Source organism: Marmota flaviventris, chromosome 3, assembly GCF_047511675.1.
Source record: "Marmota flaviventris isolate mMarFla1 chromosome 3, mMarFla1.hap1, whole genome shotgun sequence".
Lineage (NCBI taxonomy): Eukaryota > Metazoa > Chordata > Mammalia > Rodentia > Sciuridae > Marmota > Marmota flaviventris.
The window spans coordinates 98,788,354-98,803,907 of record NC_092500.1 but is presented as its reverse complement, the minus strand read 5'-3'; the positions used below and the strand labels follow the sequence as shown (position 1 = coordinate 98,803,907).

Sequence of the window (15,554 nt, the reverse complement as noted above, 5' to 3'; positions counted from 1 at the left end):
ATTGTTTCTTTTGCTGAGAAAAAACTTTTTAGTTTGAGTAAGTCCCATTTGTTGATTCTACTTATTAACTCTTGTGCTATGGGTGTCCTATTGAGGAATTTGGAGCCCGAGCCCACAGTATGTAGATCGTAGCCAACTTTTTCTTCTATCAGACACAGAATCTATGATTTGATATCAAGCTCCTTGACCCATTTTGAGTTAACTTTTGTGCATGGCGAGAGAAAGGGATTCAGTTTCATTTTGTTGCATATGGATTTCCAGTTTTCCCAAGCACCATTTGTTGAAGATGCTATCCTTCCTCCATTGCATGCTTTTAGCCCCTTTATCAAATATAAGATAGTTGTAGTTTTGTGGATTGGTTTCTGTGTCCTCTATTCTGTACCATTGGTCCACCTGCCTGTTTTGGTACCAGTACCATGCTGTTTTTGTTACTATTGCTCTGTAGTATAGTTTGAAATCTGGTATTGCTATGCCGCCTGATTCACACTTCCTGCTTAGAGTTGTTTTTGCTATTCTGGGTCTTTTATTTTTCCATATGAATTTCATGATTGCTTTATCTATTTCTACAAGAAATGCCATTGGGATTTTGATTGGCATTGCATTAAACCTATAGAGAACTTTTGGTAATATCGCCATTTTGATGATGTTAGTTCTGCCTATCCATGAAGAGGGTATATTTTTCCATTTTCTAAGATCTTCTTCTATTTCTCTCTTTAGGGTTCTATAGTTTTCATTGTATAAGTCTTTCACCTATTTTGTTAGGTTGATTCCCAAGTATTTTTTTTTTTTTTGAGGATATTGTGAATGGAGTGGTTGTCGTCATTTCCATTTCAGAGGATTTGTCGCTGATATACAGGAATGCCTTTGATTTATGTGTGTTGATTTTATATCCTACCACTTTGCTGAATTCATTTATTAGCTCTAATAGTTTCTTTGTAGACCCTTTTGGGTCTGCTAGGTATAGAATCATGTCACCTGCAAATAGTGATAATTTAAGTTCTTCTTTTCCTATTTTGATGCCTTTAATTTCTTTCGTCTGTCTAATTGCTCTGGCCAGTGTTTCGAGAACTATGTTGAACAGAAGTGGTGAGAGAGGGCATCCCTGTCTTGTTCCAGATTTTAGAGGGAATGCCTTCAATTTTTCTCCATTCAGAATGATGCTAGCCTGAGGCTTAGCGTAGATTGCTTATACAATTTTGAGGTATGTTCCTGTTATCCCTAGTTTTTCTAGAGTTTTGAACATAAAGGGATGCTGTACTTTGTCAAATGCTTTTTCTGCATCTATCGAGGTGATCATATGGTTCTTATTTTTAAGTCTATTGATGTGGTGAATAACATTTATTGATTTCTGTATATTGAACCAGCCTTGCATCCCAGGGATGAATCCTACTTGATCACGGTGCACAATTTATTTGATATCTTTTTGTATCCGATTCGCCAGAATTTTATTGAGGATTTTTGCATCTAGGTTCATTAGAGATATTGGTCTGTAGTTTTCTTTCTTTGAAGTGTCTTTGTCTGGTTTAGGAATCAGGTTGATGTTGGCCTTGTAGAATGAATTTGGACGTTCTCCCTCTTTTTCTATTTCCTGAAATAGCTTGAAAAGTATTGGTTTTAGTTCCTCTTTAAAGGTTTTGTAAAACTCTGCTGTATACCCATCCGGTCCTGGGCTTTTCTTAGTTGGTAGTCTTTTGATGGTTTCTTCTATTTCCTCAATTGATATTGGTCTGTTTAGGTTGTCTATATCCTCCTGACTCAGTCTGGGCAGATCATATGACTTAAGAAATTTATCGGTGCCTTCACTATCTTCTATTTTATTGGAGTATAAGGATTCAAAATAATTTCTGATTATCTTCTGTATTTCTGAAGTGTCTGTTGTGATATTGCCTTTTTCATCCCGTATGCTAGTAATTTGAATTCTCTCTCTTCTTCTCTTCATTAGCATGGCTAAGGGTCTGTCGATTTTACTTATTTTTTCAAAGAACCAACTTTTAGTTTTGTCAATTTTTTCAATTGTTTCTTTTGTTTCGATTTCCTTAATTTCTGCTCTGATTTTAATTATTTCTTGCCTTCTACTTCTTTTGCTGTTGTTTTGCTCTTCTTTTTCTAGGATTTTGAGATGAAGTATGAGATCATTTATTCGTTGGTTTTTTTCTTTTTTTAAGGAATGAACTGCAAGCAATGAATTTTCCTCTTAGAACTGCTTTCAATGTGTCCCATAGATTCTGATATGTTGTGTCTGTGTTTTCATTTATCTCTAAGAATTTTTAAATTTCCTCCTTGATGTCTTCTATAACCCATTGATCAATTCAGTAACCTATTGTTCATTCTCCAAGTGATGCATGATTTTTCCTTCCTTCTTTTATCGTTGATTTTCAGTTTCATTCCATTATGATCAGATAAGATGCATGGTATTATCTCTACTCCTTTATATTGTCTAAGAGTTGCCCTGTGACATAATATATGATCTATTTTTGAGAAGGATCCATGGGCTGCTGAGAAAAAAGTGTAACTGCTTGATGTTGGGTGATATATTCTATATATGTCAATTAAGTCTAGGTTATTAATTGTGTTATTGAGTTCTATAGTTTCCTTATTCAACTTTTGTTTGGAAGATCTGTCCAGTGGTGAGAGAGGTGTGTTGAAGTCTCCCATGATTATTGTATGGTGGTCTATTAGACTCTTGAACTTGAAAAGAGTTTGTTTGATGATCATAGCTGCACCATTGTTTGGGGCATATATATTTATGATTGTTATGTCTTGTTGGTGTATGGTTCCCTTGAGCAGTATGTAGTGTCCCTATTTATCCCTTTTGATTAACTTTGGCTTGAAATCTATTTTATTTGATATGAGTATGGACACTCCTGCTTATTTCCGAAGTCCATATGAGTGATATGATTTTTCCCAACCTTTCCCCTTCAGTCTATGTATGTCTTTTCCTATCAAATGCGTCTCCTGTAGGCAGCATATTGTTGGGTCTTTTTTTTTTTTTTGATCCATTCTACTAGCCTGTGTCTCTTAATTGGTGAGTTTAAGCCATTAACATTTAGGGTTATTATTGAGATATGGGTTGTTCTTCCAGCCATATTTGTTTATTTATATTAATAAACATGGTTTGTTTTCCTCTTTGATTATTTTTCCCCCCTTTACTGTCCTACCTTCCACTGTTGGTTTTCATTGTTATTTTCCATTTCCTCTTCCTGTAATGTTTTGCCAAAGATGTTTTGAAGAGATGGTTTTCTAGCTGCAAATTCTTTTAACTTTTGTTTATCGTGGAAGGTTTTAATTTCATCTTCCATCCTGAAGCTTAATTTCGCTGGATACACAATTCTTGGTTGGAACCCATTTTCTTTCAGTGTTTGAAATATGTTATTCCAGGATCTTCTAGCTTTCAGAGTCTGTGTTGAAAGATCAGCTGTTATCCTGATTGGTTTACCCATAAATGTAATCTGCTTCCTTTCTCTTGTAGCTTTTAAAATTCTCTCCTTATTCTGTATGTTGGGCATCTTCATTATAATGTGTCTCAGTGTGGATCTCTTATGATTTTGCACATTCGGCGTCCTGTAGGCTTCTAGGATTTGGGATTCTGTCTCATTCTTCAAGTCTGGGAAGTTTTCTCGTATTATTTCATTGAATAGATTGCTCATTCCTTTGGTTTGGAGCTCTATACCTTCCTGTATCCCAATGACTCTTAAGTTTGGTCTCTTTATGTTGTCCCATATTTCTTGGATGTTCTTCTCATGGTTTCTTAACAGTCTTGCTGTGCTGTCTATATTCTTTTCAAGTTGAAATACTTTGTCTTCATTGTCTGATGTTCTGTCTTCTAAGTGTTCTACTCTGCGGGTAGTATTCTCAATTGAGTTTTTAAGTTGGTTTATTGCTTCCTGCATTTCTAGGATTTCTGTTTGTTTTTTATAACCTCTATCTCCCTGTATAGTTGATCTTTTGCTTCTTGGATTTGTTTATGTAATTCATTTTTGAAGTGATCTTTTCATTGTCTGATTTTGCTGTTTAATGTCTTCCTTGATACTCCAGATCATCTGAAGCATGTATATCCTGAATTCTTTATCTGACATTCCATCTGCTGCAGATATTACCTCTTCTGACGTTGAGTTGACCTGCATTGCTTGTGGTCCTTTCTTTCCTTGTCTTTTCATACTGTTCGCGTTTCTTTCTGCTTGGTGAAACTGTTGTGTTATTGAATTTTCCCCCTATATATTTATATTGCTCTCGTATAGTTGCAAAGTCTCCGTCTCAGGCGCAGGCAGCGGCTCTGCCCCTCCTCCAGTTGGGGCAATGTGCCTACCACGCCGGCGGTCCGCTGGGCCTGTTCTGCCGGTCAGTAGCAGGTCTGCCTACCTTGCAGGTACGGGCAGCGGCTCTGCCCCTCCGCGGGCCGCTGGGCCTGTTCTGTCTGTCGGTTGCAGGTCTGTCTACCTTGCAGGCGCGGGTGGCGGCTCTGCCCCTCCCCCAACCCGGTCGATGTGTCTAGCACGCTGGTGGGCCGCTGGGCCTGTTCTGTCGGTGGGTCGCAGTTACGCCTACCTTGCAGGCATGGGGGGAGGGGGCGGCTCTGCCCCTCTGCAGGCTGCTGGGCCTGGTCTGTTGGTGGGTCGCAGTTCCGCCTACTTTGCCGGCGCGTGGGGCGGCTCTGCCCCTCCTTGGGCCGCTGGGCCTCTCCTGCCAGTGGGTCGCAGTTCCGCCTACCTTGAAGGCGTGGGGGCGGCTCTGCCCCTCCGTGGGTTGCTATGCCTATTCTGCCGGTTGGTCGCAGGTCCGCCTACCTTGCAGGCTCGGGGGCAGCTCTGCCCCTCTGCGGGTTGCTGGGCCTGTTCTCCCTGTGGGTCGCAGGTCCGCCTACCTTGAAGGCGTGGGGGAGGCTCTCGGGATGAATGTTTCTGGCTACTTCTTTCTCTATTTGTGAAGGAAATATGGAGAAGAGTGGTTTTCACCAGGTGGCTGGTGGTTGACCTTCAGGTGGGAAAGGAAGCTGAGAGAGAAGAAGCATAGGGAAGAGCCGGAAGGATGTGCTCACATCCTGTGTGGGCTGCTATGGAAGTGGAGGGCTTTGGCCTGGTGGGTCCTGGCACAGGGCCATGTTTTTCCTGACCTTCTTCAGTGTCAGCAATGCATGAATGGGATTAAAGTGTCATAAAAGAAAAATATCACCTGTGAACTCAGCAGACACTACCAAACCAAGGTTATGGAAGAGTTGAGAGGAAAGACTGTCAAAAAGTTGGGGTTGAAGATTGAGCAAATCTGCAGCATGCTCTTGGGGACCTTTAGGTGAGTAAAAGCCCTGAAGCAACCCCCTTTCCTGGAATATGTATTTTGTACTTAATTTCACAAACAGACTTGAGAGTTCCAACATGGCGGCAGGCCCGGAGAGATCAAGTCTCTGACCTCTTCAGCTGCGCAGGCATAGGGAGTCGTAAACTGTCTAAATGCTGTTTGCTCAGGATCACTAGGCAATGCTGAGCTGATGTGAATCTGGGGTGAACAGTCTGGGCCTCTCAGAACACACACCGAGCCCAGATAGGCTGAATTCAAGCTCCCGTTCGCCTGCATCTCGCAGACAATCTGCTGTGACTCAGCACTAAAGAATCCCGCTGAAACAACTGGCTGGCCCTTCTGAACCTGCGGAGGTTACTACCAACCAAGCCTTCATACACAGTGGCCACAGGATTGAGACGGGGCTTGGGAGAGACAGTCAGGACCCACCCGTTGCATCAGTCACCCGGCAAAGGGAACGAACTGTTGCCATTTGCATGGGATACCACCATGGCAGAGAGCTGACATCACCAGAATGTGGCAGAGAAGATAACTTCATTGAAACCGGCAGCAACAGGTGTGTAACCCCCTAGCCTTCCATCTCCACACAGCGGGGAAACCTTAAGGGCCCCTCCCAGCTCTCCTGTGAGTGCGATAGTCAGACCGAGGGAATCAGGAGTGGCGCGGGACCTGTGGTGCAGAACCTCCAGCTACCGCTCCCACCAGTGCTGACAACTGAGGTCTCTTGCGCCAGCTACGGGGGGCGTGGCTACCGAAGGGCAAGCAAATTCGCTGAGGATTCTCGGCCCCAAGCTCTACAAACTTAGGGTCTGAGGGAATGGCAAACAGGGAGAGTGTGCCCAGTTGTTCAAGAAAATAGGGCTTCCGGGAGCAGCAGACATGGCATGTAGCCAGTATTGTGGTGAGTGTCACCGGTTAGCGGGGCCTGGCTTGAGGAAAAGTGGGGAAGTGACTAGACACAAGAGAAAGCCCTAGGCACTCAGGATTGGAGACCCATCCAGTCTGGGAGGAGAAGCTGCTGCACAGTGATTGGTTCTCGAGTATTGAGAGGAGAACCTTGGCCCGGTAGGCACAGCTCCACCTACTGGAAGAGAAGTTAATCAAACTCTAAGACTGCATTTATTAATTTTTTTATTATTATTTGGGTTTTTTCATTTTAATTTTTTTATTTTTTAAAAATATTTTTTTAATTTTAATTTTTTTGATTATTTAATTTTTTTAAATTTTTTTAAAATCTACTTATTTCTTTTGTCTTTTCAATTTCCTTATTCCCCCTTCCTTGAATTCTACCTGCTTACTCTCATTATCTTTAGTGACTTCTTCCCTTCCCTTCTAATACCTTTCCTCCCAAGCATCAAATAAATTTATAGGAGTAAACAGTAACTCAGCAGTCAAACAGAACAAGAAGTAACATGAGCAGCATGAAAAAGCAAGGAAGAAAAGGAGTACAAACAATGCAGGACAGCCTAAATATTCAGGAGGACGTAGAGTCATCAGAAAAATGGTCAAATAAAGAACTCAAGGATTACCTTAGACAGATGGGATGGAATCTTAAAGAGGATATGAGACAGCAAATTCAAACAGTGAAAGAACACATTGAAAATTAATTACATAAACAGATAAAAGAAGCAAATAAGCATCTTTATCAGGAGATAGAGATTATTTAAAAAATCAAACAATAATTCTAGAAATGAAGGAAACTATAAATCAAATTAAAAACTCAAATGAGAGTATTACTAACAGAGTGGAGCAAGTAGAAGCCAGAAGGTCAGATAATGAAGACAAAATATATCATCTTGAAAAGAATCTAGCCAACTCAGAAAGGCTGGTAAAAAATCACGAGAAAAACATCCAAGAGATATGGAATAACATAAATAAAACCAAACTTAAGAGTCATTGGGCTAGAGGAAGGTATAGAGGTTCAAACCAAGGGAATGAGCAACTTACTGAATGAAATAATTATAGAAAACTTTCCAGAAATAAAAAATGGAAATGGATATACAAATTGTAGATGCATACAGGACACCGAGCATACAAAATCACAGTAGACCAATGCCAAGACACATTGTTATGAAAATATCCAACATACAGAACAAAGAGAAAATATTAAAAGCTACAAGATAAAGGAGGCAGATTACATTCAGTGATAAAACAATAAGGTTAACAACGGATTTTTCATCACAGACGCTGAAAGCGAGAAGATCCTGGAACAACGTATTTCAAACACTGAAAGACAATGGATGCCAACCAAGAATTTTGTATCCAGCAAAATTAAGCTTCAGGTACAACAACGAAATAAAAATCTTTCATGATAAACAAAAGTTAAAAGAATTTGCAGACAGAAAACCAGCATTGCAAAGCATCTTGAGGAAAACACTACACGAGGAAGAAATGAAAAACAATAACCAAAACCAACAGTGGGAAGTGCCTCAGTAAAGACAGAGGGTGGAGGAAAAGCTAATAATGGAGAAACAAACTAAATTAAAAAAAAAAGATAAATAATCAAACACAGCTGGAAGTACAAATCATATATCAATAGTAACTCTAAACATTAATGGCTTAAACTCTCCAATAAAGTGACATAGGCTGGTAACATGGATTAAAAAAACAAATCCAACAATATGCTGCCTCCAGGAGACACATCTGATTGGAAAAGACATACACAGGCTGAAGGTGAATGTATGGGAAAAAATATACCACGCACACGGTCCTCGTAAGCAAGCAGGGGTGGCCATCCTCATATAGAATAAAATCGACTTCAAGACTAAGTTAATCAAAAGGGATAAGGAAGGACATTATATACTGTTAAAAGGAACCATTCACCAACAAGACATAACAATTATCAATATTTATGCACCAAATAATGGTGCTGCGACATTCATAAAACAAACTCTCCTCAAGTTCAAGAATCAAATAGACCACAACACAATAATTATGGGTGACTTCAACACAACTCTCTCACCATTGGACAGATCCTCCAAACAAAAGTTGAATAAAGAGACTATAGAACTCAATATCACAATCAATAACCTAGACTTAACTGACATATATAGAATATATCAACCATCATCAAGTGTGTATACTTTTTTCTCAGCAGCACATGGATCCTTCTCAAAAATAGACCATATATTATGCCATAGGGCAACCCTCAGTAAATATACAGGGGTGGAGATAATACCATGCATTTTATCTGATCATAATGGAATGAAACTGGAAATCAATGATAAAAGAAGGAAGGAAAAATCCTACATCACATGGAAAATGAACAATATGTTACTGAATGATCAATGGGTTACAGAAGACATAAAGGAGGAAATCAAAAAATTCTTAAAGATAAATGAAAATACAGACACAACATATCGGAATCTATGGGTCACAATGAAAGCAGTTTTACGAGGGAAATTCATCGCCTGGGGGTCATTCCTCAAAAAAGAAAAAAACAACAAATAAATGAGCTCACATTTCATCTCAAAGCCCTAGAAAAGGAAGAGAAAAACAACAGCAAATGTAGCAGAAGGCAAGAAATAATTCAAATCAGAGCAGATATCAACGAAATTGAAACAAAAGAAACAATTGAAAAAATTGACAAAAATAAAAGTTGTTTCTTCGAAAAAATAAATAAGATTGACAGAACCTTAGCCATGCTAATGAAGAGAAGAAGAGAGAGAACTCAAATTACTAACATACGGGATGAAAAAGGCAACATCACAACAGATACTACAGAAATACAGAAGATAATTAGGAATTATTTTGAAATCCTATATTCCAATAAAATAGAAGATACTGAAGACATTGATAAATTTCTTAAGTCATATGATTTGCCCAGACTGAGTCAGGAGGATACACACAATTTGAACAGACCAATATCAATAGATGAAATAGAAGAAGCAATCAAAAGACTACCAACCAAGAAAAGCCCAGGACTGGATGGGTATACAGTGGAGTTTTACAAAACCTTCAAAGAAGAATTAATACCAATACTTTTCAAGTTATTTCAGGAAATAGAAAAAGAGGGAGCTCTTCCAAATTCATTCTACGAGGCCAACATCACCCTGATTCCGAAATCAGACAAAGACACCTCAAAGAAAGAAAACTACAGACCAATATCTCTAATGAACCTAGATGCAAATATCCTCAATAAAATTCTGGCAAATTGGATACAAAAACACATCAAAAAAATTGTGCACCATGATCAAGTAGGATTCATACCTGGGATGCAAGGCTGGTTCAATATACGGAAATCAATAAATGTTATTCACCACATCAATAGACTTAAAAATAAGAACCATATGATCATCTCGATAGATGTAGAAAAAGCATTCGAATAAGTAAAGCATCCCTTTATGTTCAAAACTCTAGAAAAACTAGGGATAACAGGAACTTACCTCAACATTTTAAAAGCTATATATGCTAAACCTCAGGCTAGCATCATTCTCAATGGAGAAAAATTGAAGGCATTCCCTCTAAAATCTGGAAGAAGACAGGGATGCCCTCTATCACCACTTCTATTCAATATATTTCTTGAAACACTGGCCAGAGCAATTAGACAGACAAAAGAAATTAAAGGCGTAAAAATAGGCAAAGAAGAACTTAAATTATCACTATTTGCGAATGACATGATTCTATGCCTAGAAGACCCAAAAGGGTCTGCAAAAAAACTACTAGAACTAATAAATGAATTCAGCATAGTGGCAGGATATAAAATCAACACACATAAATCAAAGGCATTTCTGTATATCAGCGACAAATCCTCTGAAATGGAAATGAGGACAACCACTCCATTCACAATATCCTCAAATAAAAAAAAAATACTTGTGAATCAACCTAACAAAAGAGGTGAAAGATTTATACAATGAAAACTACAGAACCCTAAAGAGAGAAATAGAAGAAGATCTTAGAAAATGGAAAAATATACCCTGTTCATGGATAGGCAGAACTAACATCATCAAAATGGCGATATTACCAAAAGTTCTCTATAGGTTTAATGCAATGCCAATCAAAATCCCAATGGCATTTCTTGTAGAAATAGGTAAAGCAATCATGAAATTCATATGGAAAAATGAAAGACCCAGAATAGCAAAAACAACTCTAAGCAGGAAGTGTGAATCAGGCGGCATAGCAATACCAGATTTCAAACTATACTACAGAGCAATAGTAACAAAAACAGCATGGTACTGGTACCAAAACAGGCAGGTGGACCAATGGTACAGAATAGAGGACACAGAGACTAATCCACAAAGTTACAACTCTCTTATATTTGATAAAGGGGCTAAAAGCATGCAATGGAGGAAGGATAGCATCTTCAACAAATGGTGCTGGGAAAACTGGAAATCCATATGCAACAAAATGAAACTGAATCCCCTTCTCTCGCCATGCACAAAAGTGAATTCAAAATGGATCAAGGTGCTTGATATCAAATCAGAGACACGCCGTCTGATAGAAGAAAAAGTTGGCTACGATCTACATTCGGTGGGGTCGGGCCCTTCAATAGATGAATGGATAAAAAAAATGTGGCATTTATACACAATGGAGTATTACGCAGCACTAAAAAATGACAAAATCATGGAATTTGCAGGGAAATGGATGGCACTAGAGCAGATTATGCTAAGTGAAGCTAGCCAATCCCTAAAAAACAAATGCCAAATGTCTTCTTTGATATAATGAGAGCAACTAAAAACAATGCAGGGAGGAAGAGCAGGAGGAAAAGATTAACATTAAACAGAGACATGAGGTGGGAGGGAAAGGGAGAGAAAAGGGAAATTGCATGGAAATGGAAGGAGACCCTCATTGTTATACAAAATTACATATAAGAGGTTGTGAGGGGAATGGGAAAAAAGAAAACAAGGAGAGAAATGAATTACAGTAGATGGGGTAGAGAGAGAAGATGGGAGGGGAGGGGAGGGGGGATAGTAGAGGATAGGAAAGGTAGCAGAATACAACAGTTACTAATAGGGCATTATGTAAAAATGTGAGTGTGTAACTGATGTGATTCTGCAATCTGTATTTGGGGTAAAAATGGGAGTTCATAACCCACTTGAATCTAATGTATGAAATATGATATCTCAAGAGCTTTGTAATGTTTTGAACAACCAATAATAAAAAATTAAAAATAAAACAAACTGACTTGATTTCCACCTCCTAATATGATTGCAAAACAAAAAGAAAAACAAAAACCAACCAAACAACAACAACAACAAAAACCAAACTACTAATTTGTGGACTCAGTACAAGGAATTTATTTCCATACAACTTTGTAGAGTAAAAATCCAAGATTAAATTTTCGGAACGTTCAGTTTTTCCAAGGGCCTCTCCTCCTCTCTGATTTCAGTGTCATCTCTACTGTGTCCTCCTGTGGGGCTTCCTCTGTGCACAAGCAGCCCCACTGTTTCTCCCTGTGACTAAATGTGCTCTTTTTACCACAACACAGGAAATATTGGGTTAGGGACTGTCCTTAAAGGCTAATTTTAACTTAATCATCTTGCTAAAGACAAGTTTTCTAAGTACAGTCATTTTGTGAAGAACTGGAGTTAGGATTTCAATATAGGAACTCAGGAAAGGGGACAAAACACATCCAATGCTTTTTCAGTCAATGATAGTTGGTTCACAAATTGTTCAGTATAGGGTATCACTTTAATTTCTTTCTCCCTCACACATGGCTCATAAGCAAATTCAATTGACTCTACCTTCCAAATATATCCCAAATATGACCACTTGTATAATCTTTTCTTAAGCATATTGGTTCTCTCTCTTTGGGGCTATTAATATTCTACCAACTCATTCTTTCCAAGGCTGAGTATAACAGAGGACATGTACCCAGAATTTACTGCATTCCATTTAATCATAACCATCTTACTAGCTATTTCTGATTATCATTACCCCCTCACTATTTCAGATGAGATGATGGGACAAGGGCAAGGCTGCTTTTAAAAGGCCATTATTGTCTGGGAGGCAGCCAGGCCCAGGGCCTGCATTCTTGCTTCACCACTTTCCTGATATATACTTGCTTAAAGGGTGGGAGGGAATTAGGCTCAGAGAAGAAGCAAAAGTTCTTATTTCTGGAAATGATTAAGGGAAATGTCTTGGGTTACGTTAACAAGCAAGACAAGAAAATAATATTTTTCTGAATAATTATTTGGCTAAAATCATAGTCATTTACTCTGTTTCTCCTCATCTCCAGACAAAGATCCTCCTGCAGATGAATTCCTTTTTCTAAAACGTTTTAAAAATTTTTCTATAAAGTTAAATTTTTAAAATTTTAAGTTAAAAAATTTTTCTTAAGTTTTGGAATCCTTCTTTTGTGCAGGCTTCTTCCAAGGTCCTATGTAGACTGAGGAGGAGAAAAATGCATTTAAAGCTGCATGAATAAGCAGCAGTCCTGCAGGCATGGAGGCATGCTCCTATAATCAAAGTGACTCATGAGACAGAGGCAGGAAAATCATAAGTTTGAGGCTATCTGCATAGTTCAGCAAGAACTCATCTCAAAATAATAGTGGTGGGAATGTAGTTCAGTGGTGAAGACCTCTCTGCATTCAACCCCCAGTACTGGGAGTGAGAGGGATGCAAAGCAGTGGTTCTCATTCTGCGATTCCTTCTCTCAAGCTACTGCCTTTTCTCATTTTATATCTGGCTCTTACTCATGTTCATGCTTTGCACACCACAAAACAACAACAACAATAGCAACAAAATTAAAACTTCAGCAGTCTGAGAGTTATCTGGAGTTAGCGCCAAATAACGAGATTTGGTCCTTATTTACAAAAGCCTAAAATGTCTAAATAACCCAAATAACATTTACAGATAATAGCAAATTATATTCCAGTACTGTCCTAAATGTATGGAATTAATTAAAAGTTTTCTCATGAACAAAGCACATCCCTCATTTCTATTTCTTTCTTTCCCTCCCTCCCTTGCCCCTCCCTGCCCCCTCTGTCTCATATTTCCTAACTATGCTGATGCTTATAAATGTATGGCCCTAGAAGAGTCATCCAATTATATTTAGCTTTTATTCCTTCTTCTGAAATGAGGAAATAATGCCAAATATCATCAAAGGACTAAAATGTCTGGAAATGAAGTAAATATTGGCTTGCTAGGCATGTATTTTCTATTCCTTTTTTTCCCCTTCTTGTTTCAAGATTTTGAAAAACAATTTCTTAAAGATTGGAAAATTGCCTTTAGTCATTATTTGAAGTTAGGTCTGCTTTTGACAAATTCCCTTAGTTTTCCTTCATATCATCTTTACATTCCTTTCATTACTGAAAAATAAATTCACCAAATACAGAAATCAGTATCGAAAGTTCTTTTATTTTAACACTTTAAAAATAAAATGCTCTTTCCTATGGCTTTCATGTTTTTCTGATGCTTTCATTTATATTGCCCCCTTCCTATAGAAAAACTCCTTTACTCTACTATCTTTCAAGATTTTCATAGTCTTTATTATCAGATATTTGATTATGAGGCATCTTGGTATGGTTTCGTTGCTTCTCTTGGTTGGTGGTACAGACTGAATGCCTGTGTTCCTCCAAAATTCATCAATTGAAATCTCAACCCAATATGAAGGTATTTCGAAGGGGGCCATTTGTAAAGCAGGTGGAGATTGTGTGTCAACAGTAGTGCCTTAATAAAAAGATGAGGAGACTTGGGATTCCTCACACTCCTTTCTTTGCTCTTTCCCACTGAGGACACAATGAGAGGATACCTGCCTCCAATGCAGAAGAGGGTCCTCCTCAGAACCCTACCAGTAGGCATCCTGATCTCCCACTTACAGCCCCCAGAACTGCAAGAAATTAATTTCTCTGGATTATAAGCCATCTTATTTCTTACTGCTTTGTATGGGATCACATTCTGACTCCCCTCTACTTCTGTGTAGGGGAAGAGAAACCATTATTCTATGAGGTGGAAAAATGTTGTTACTGCTTCCCAAGTGGTCTCCACTAAAACCACTCCAGGGTGGAAGGAGGGGTGCTTTATTACAGATAGTTTGTGACAGGATCCAGGATCCCTACCTGTTATTCAGTGATCATATACAGTGAGGAAATAGTGAGGGGCTCATCCCTCTTAGTTCTTCTCTTACTCTACTTGGTGAAAGGTTGAAGCGTCCTCCTTCTGCCTTACAGCATGGAGGTCTAAGCTCCACTCTTAAGGTCATGGCTTTTTCTGTGGTGTTTGGCTGTCAAAGAGTTTCTGTCTGTCCAACCTCTCTGCTTCCTGGTCCTTTGGTTGAAAACAATAGGCATTTGTTGGGGCTTTTTTCATCTGTGACCATTGGCATTTCTTTATTCCTGTTTTCTTCAGCTATGTGTTTGTGACTTGTAAGCCAAAAATAAAACAAAACTCACCATTTTGTATTCTCCTTGGTCCCTAATACCTCATTCTCCCCATCTTTCTGAATCTCCTTATGGTTTTTTCAATATATAAAAAAATAAATCCAGGGATCTTAGTAGTACTTGGAGGAATAGAGCAAAGTACAAAATAAAATCTATCTTTCTGGAAGTGGAACTTGGTTTACTTAAGTTATAAGGAAGCAGCAGTATTTTTCTGGAGTCTTTGCTTCTTCAGGGTACATTGTGCTTCATTTTTGAGATTAAAATACTTTAAGGAGGCAGACCTACTTGGAGGTGTCAGGCTTCTCTGTATACCTAGAAAATAAGCTGAGTCTCTTATGTCAAGGCATTGGAATCATTATTAGCACTTCAGTGAGGATGCAGACTTACGTGTGACACTTTATTTTGTCATATTCTTCTTTTTTAATATTTATTTTTTTAGTTGTACACAATACCTTTATTTTGTTTATTTTTTTAATGTGGTGCTGAGGATCGAACTCAGGGCCTCTCACGTGCCAGGTGAGTGCTCTACCACTGAGCCACAACCTCAGACCTATTTTGTCATATTCTTCTTAGATGTTCTTTCCCCTCCCCTTTCATGTTTTTATTGTTAAAGAGAGCATCTGTTTATCAGTAAATTATTAGGGCAGTCAAACTCATGCAAATGCTGTCATGGTTTACATCCTGTGCTTCCTAGATATCAAGCCCAAGTCAGACCTCAACCCCCTGAGCCACAACAGAAGCATATCAGGCTTGTTCTGCTAGGCTCTGTAGAGCATCTATCCCTGGATAGCAAGTTCTCAGATCCCAGATGGAACTGGGACCATCCTTTTAAACTATATTACCTTTAAGCCCTCTCATTCTGGACAAAAAGAAGAGGTGGAGTAAGATAGTGGCTGAGCTAGATTGTCTGGCAACCATCTGTCCACAGACACACCAAGTTGA

At 38.7% G+C, this 15,554-nt stretch overlaps 1 non-coding gene across 1 annotated transcript; it reads right to left on the bottom strand.

The window, feature by feature from the left end:
- Positions 1-15,086: 15,086 nt before the first annotated feature.
- Positions 15,087-15,159, bottom strand: Trnaa-ggc (transfer RNA alanine (anticodon GGC)). The gene has a single exon. It is a non-coding gene; the product is annotated as a tRNA-Ala (tRNA).
- Positions 15,160-15,554: the final 395 nt, after the last annotated feature.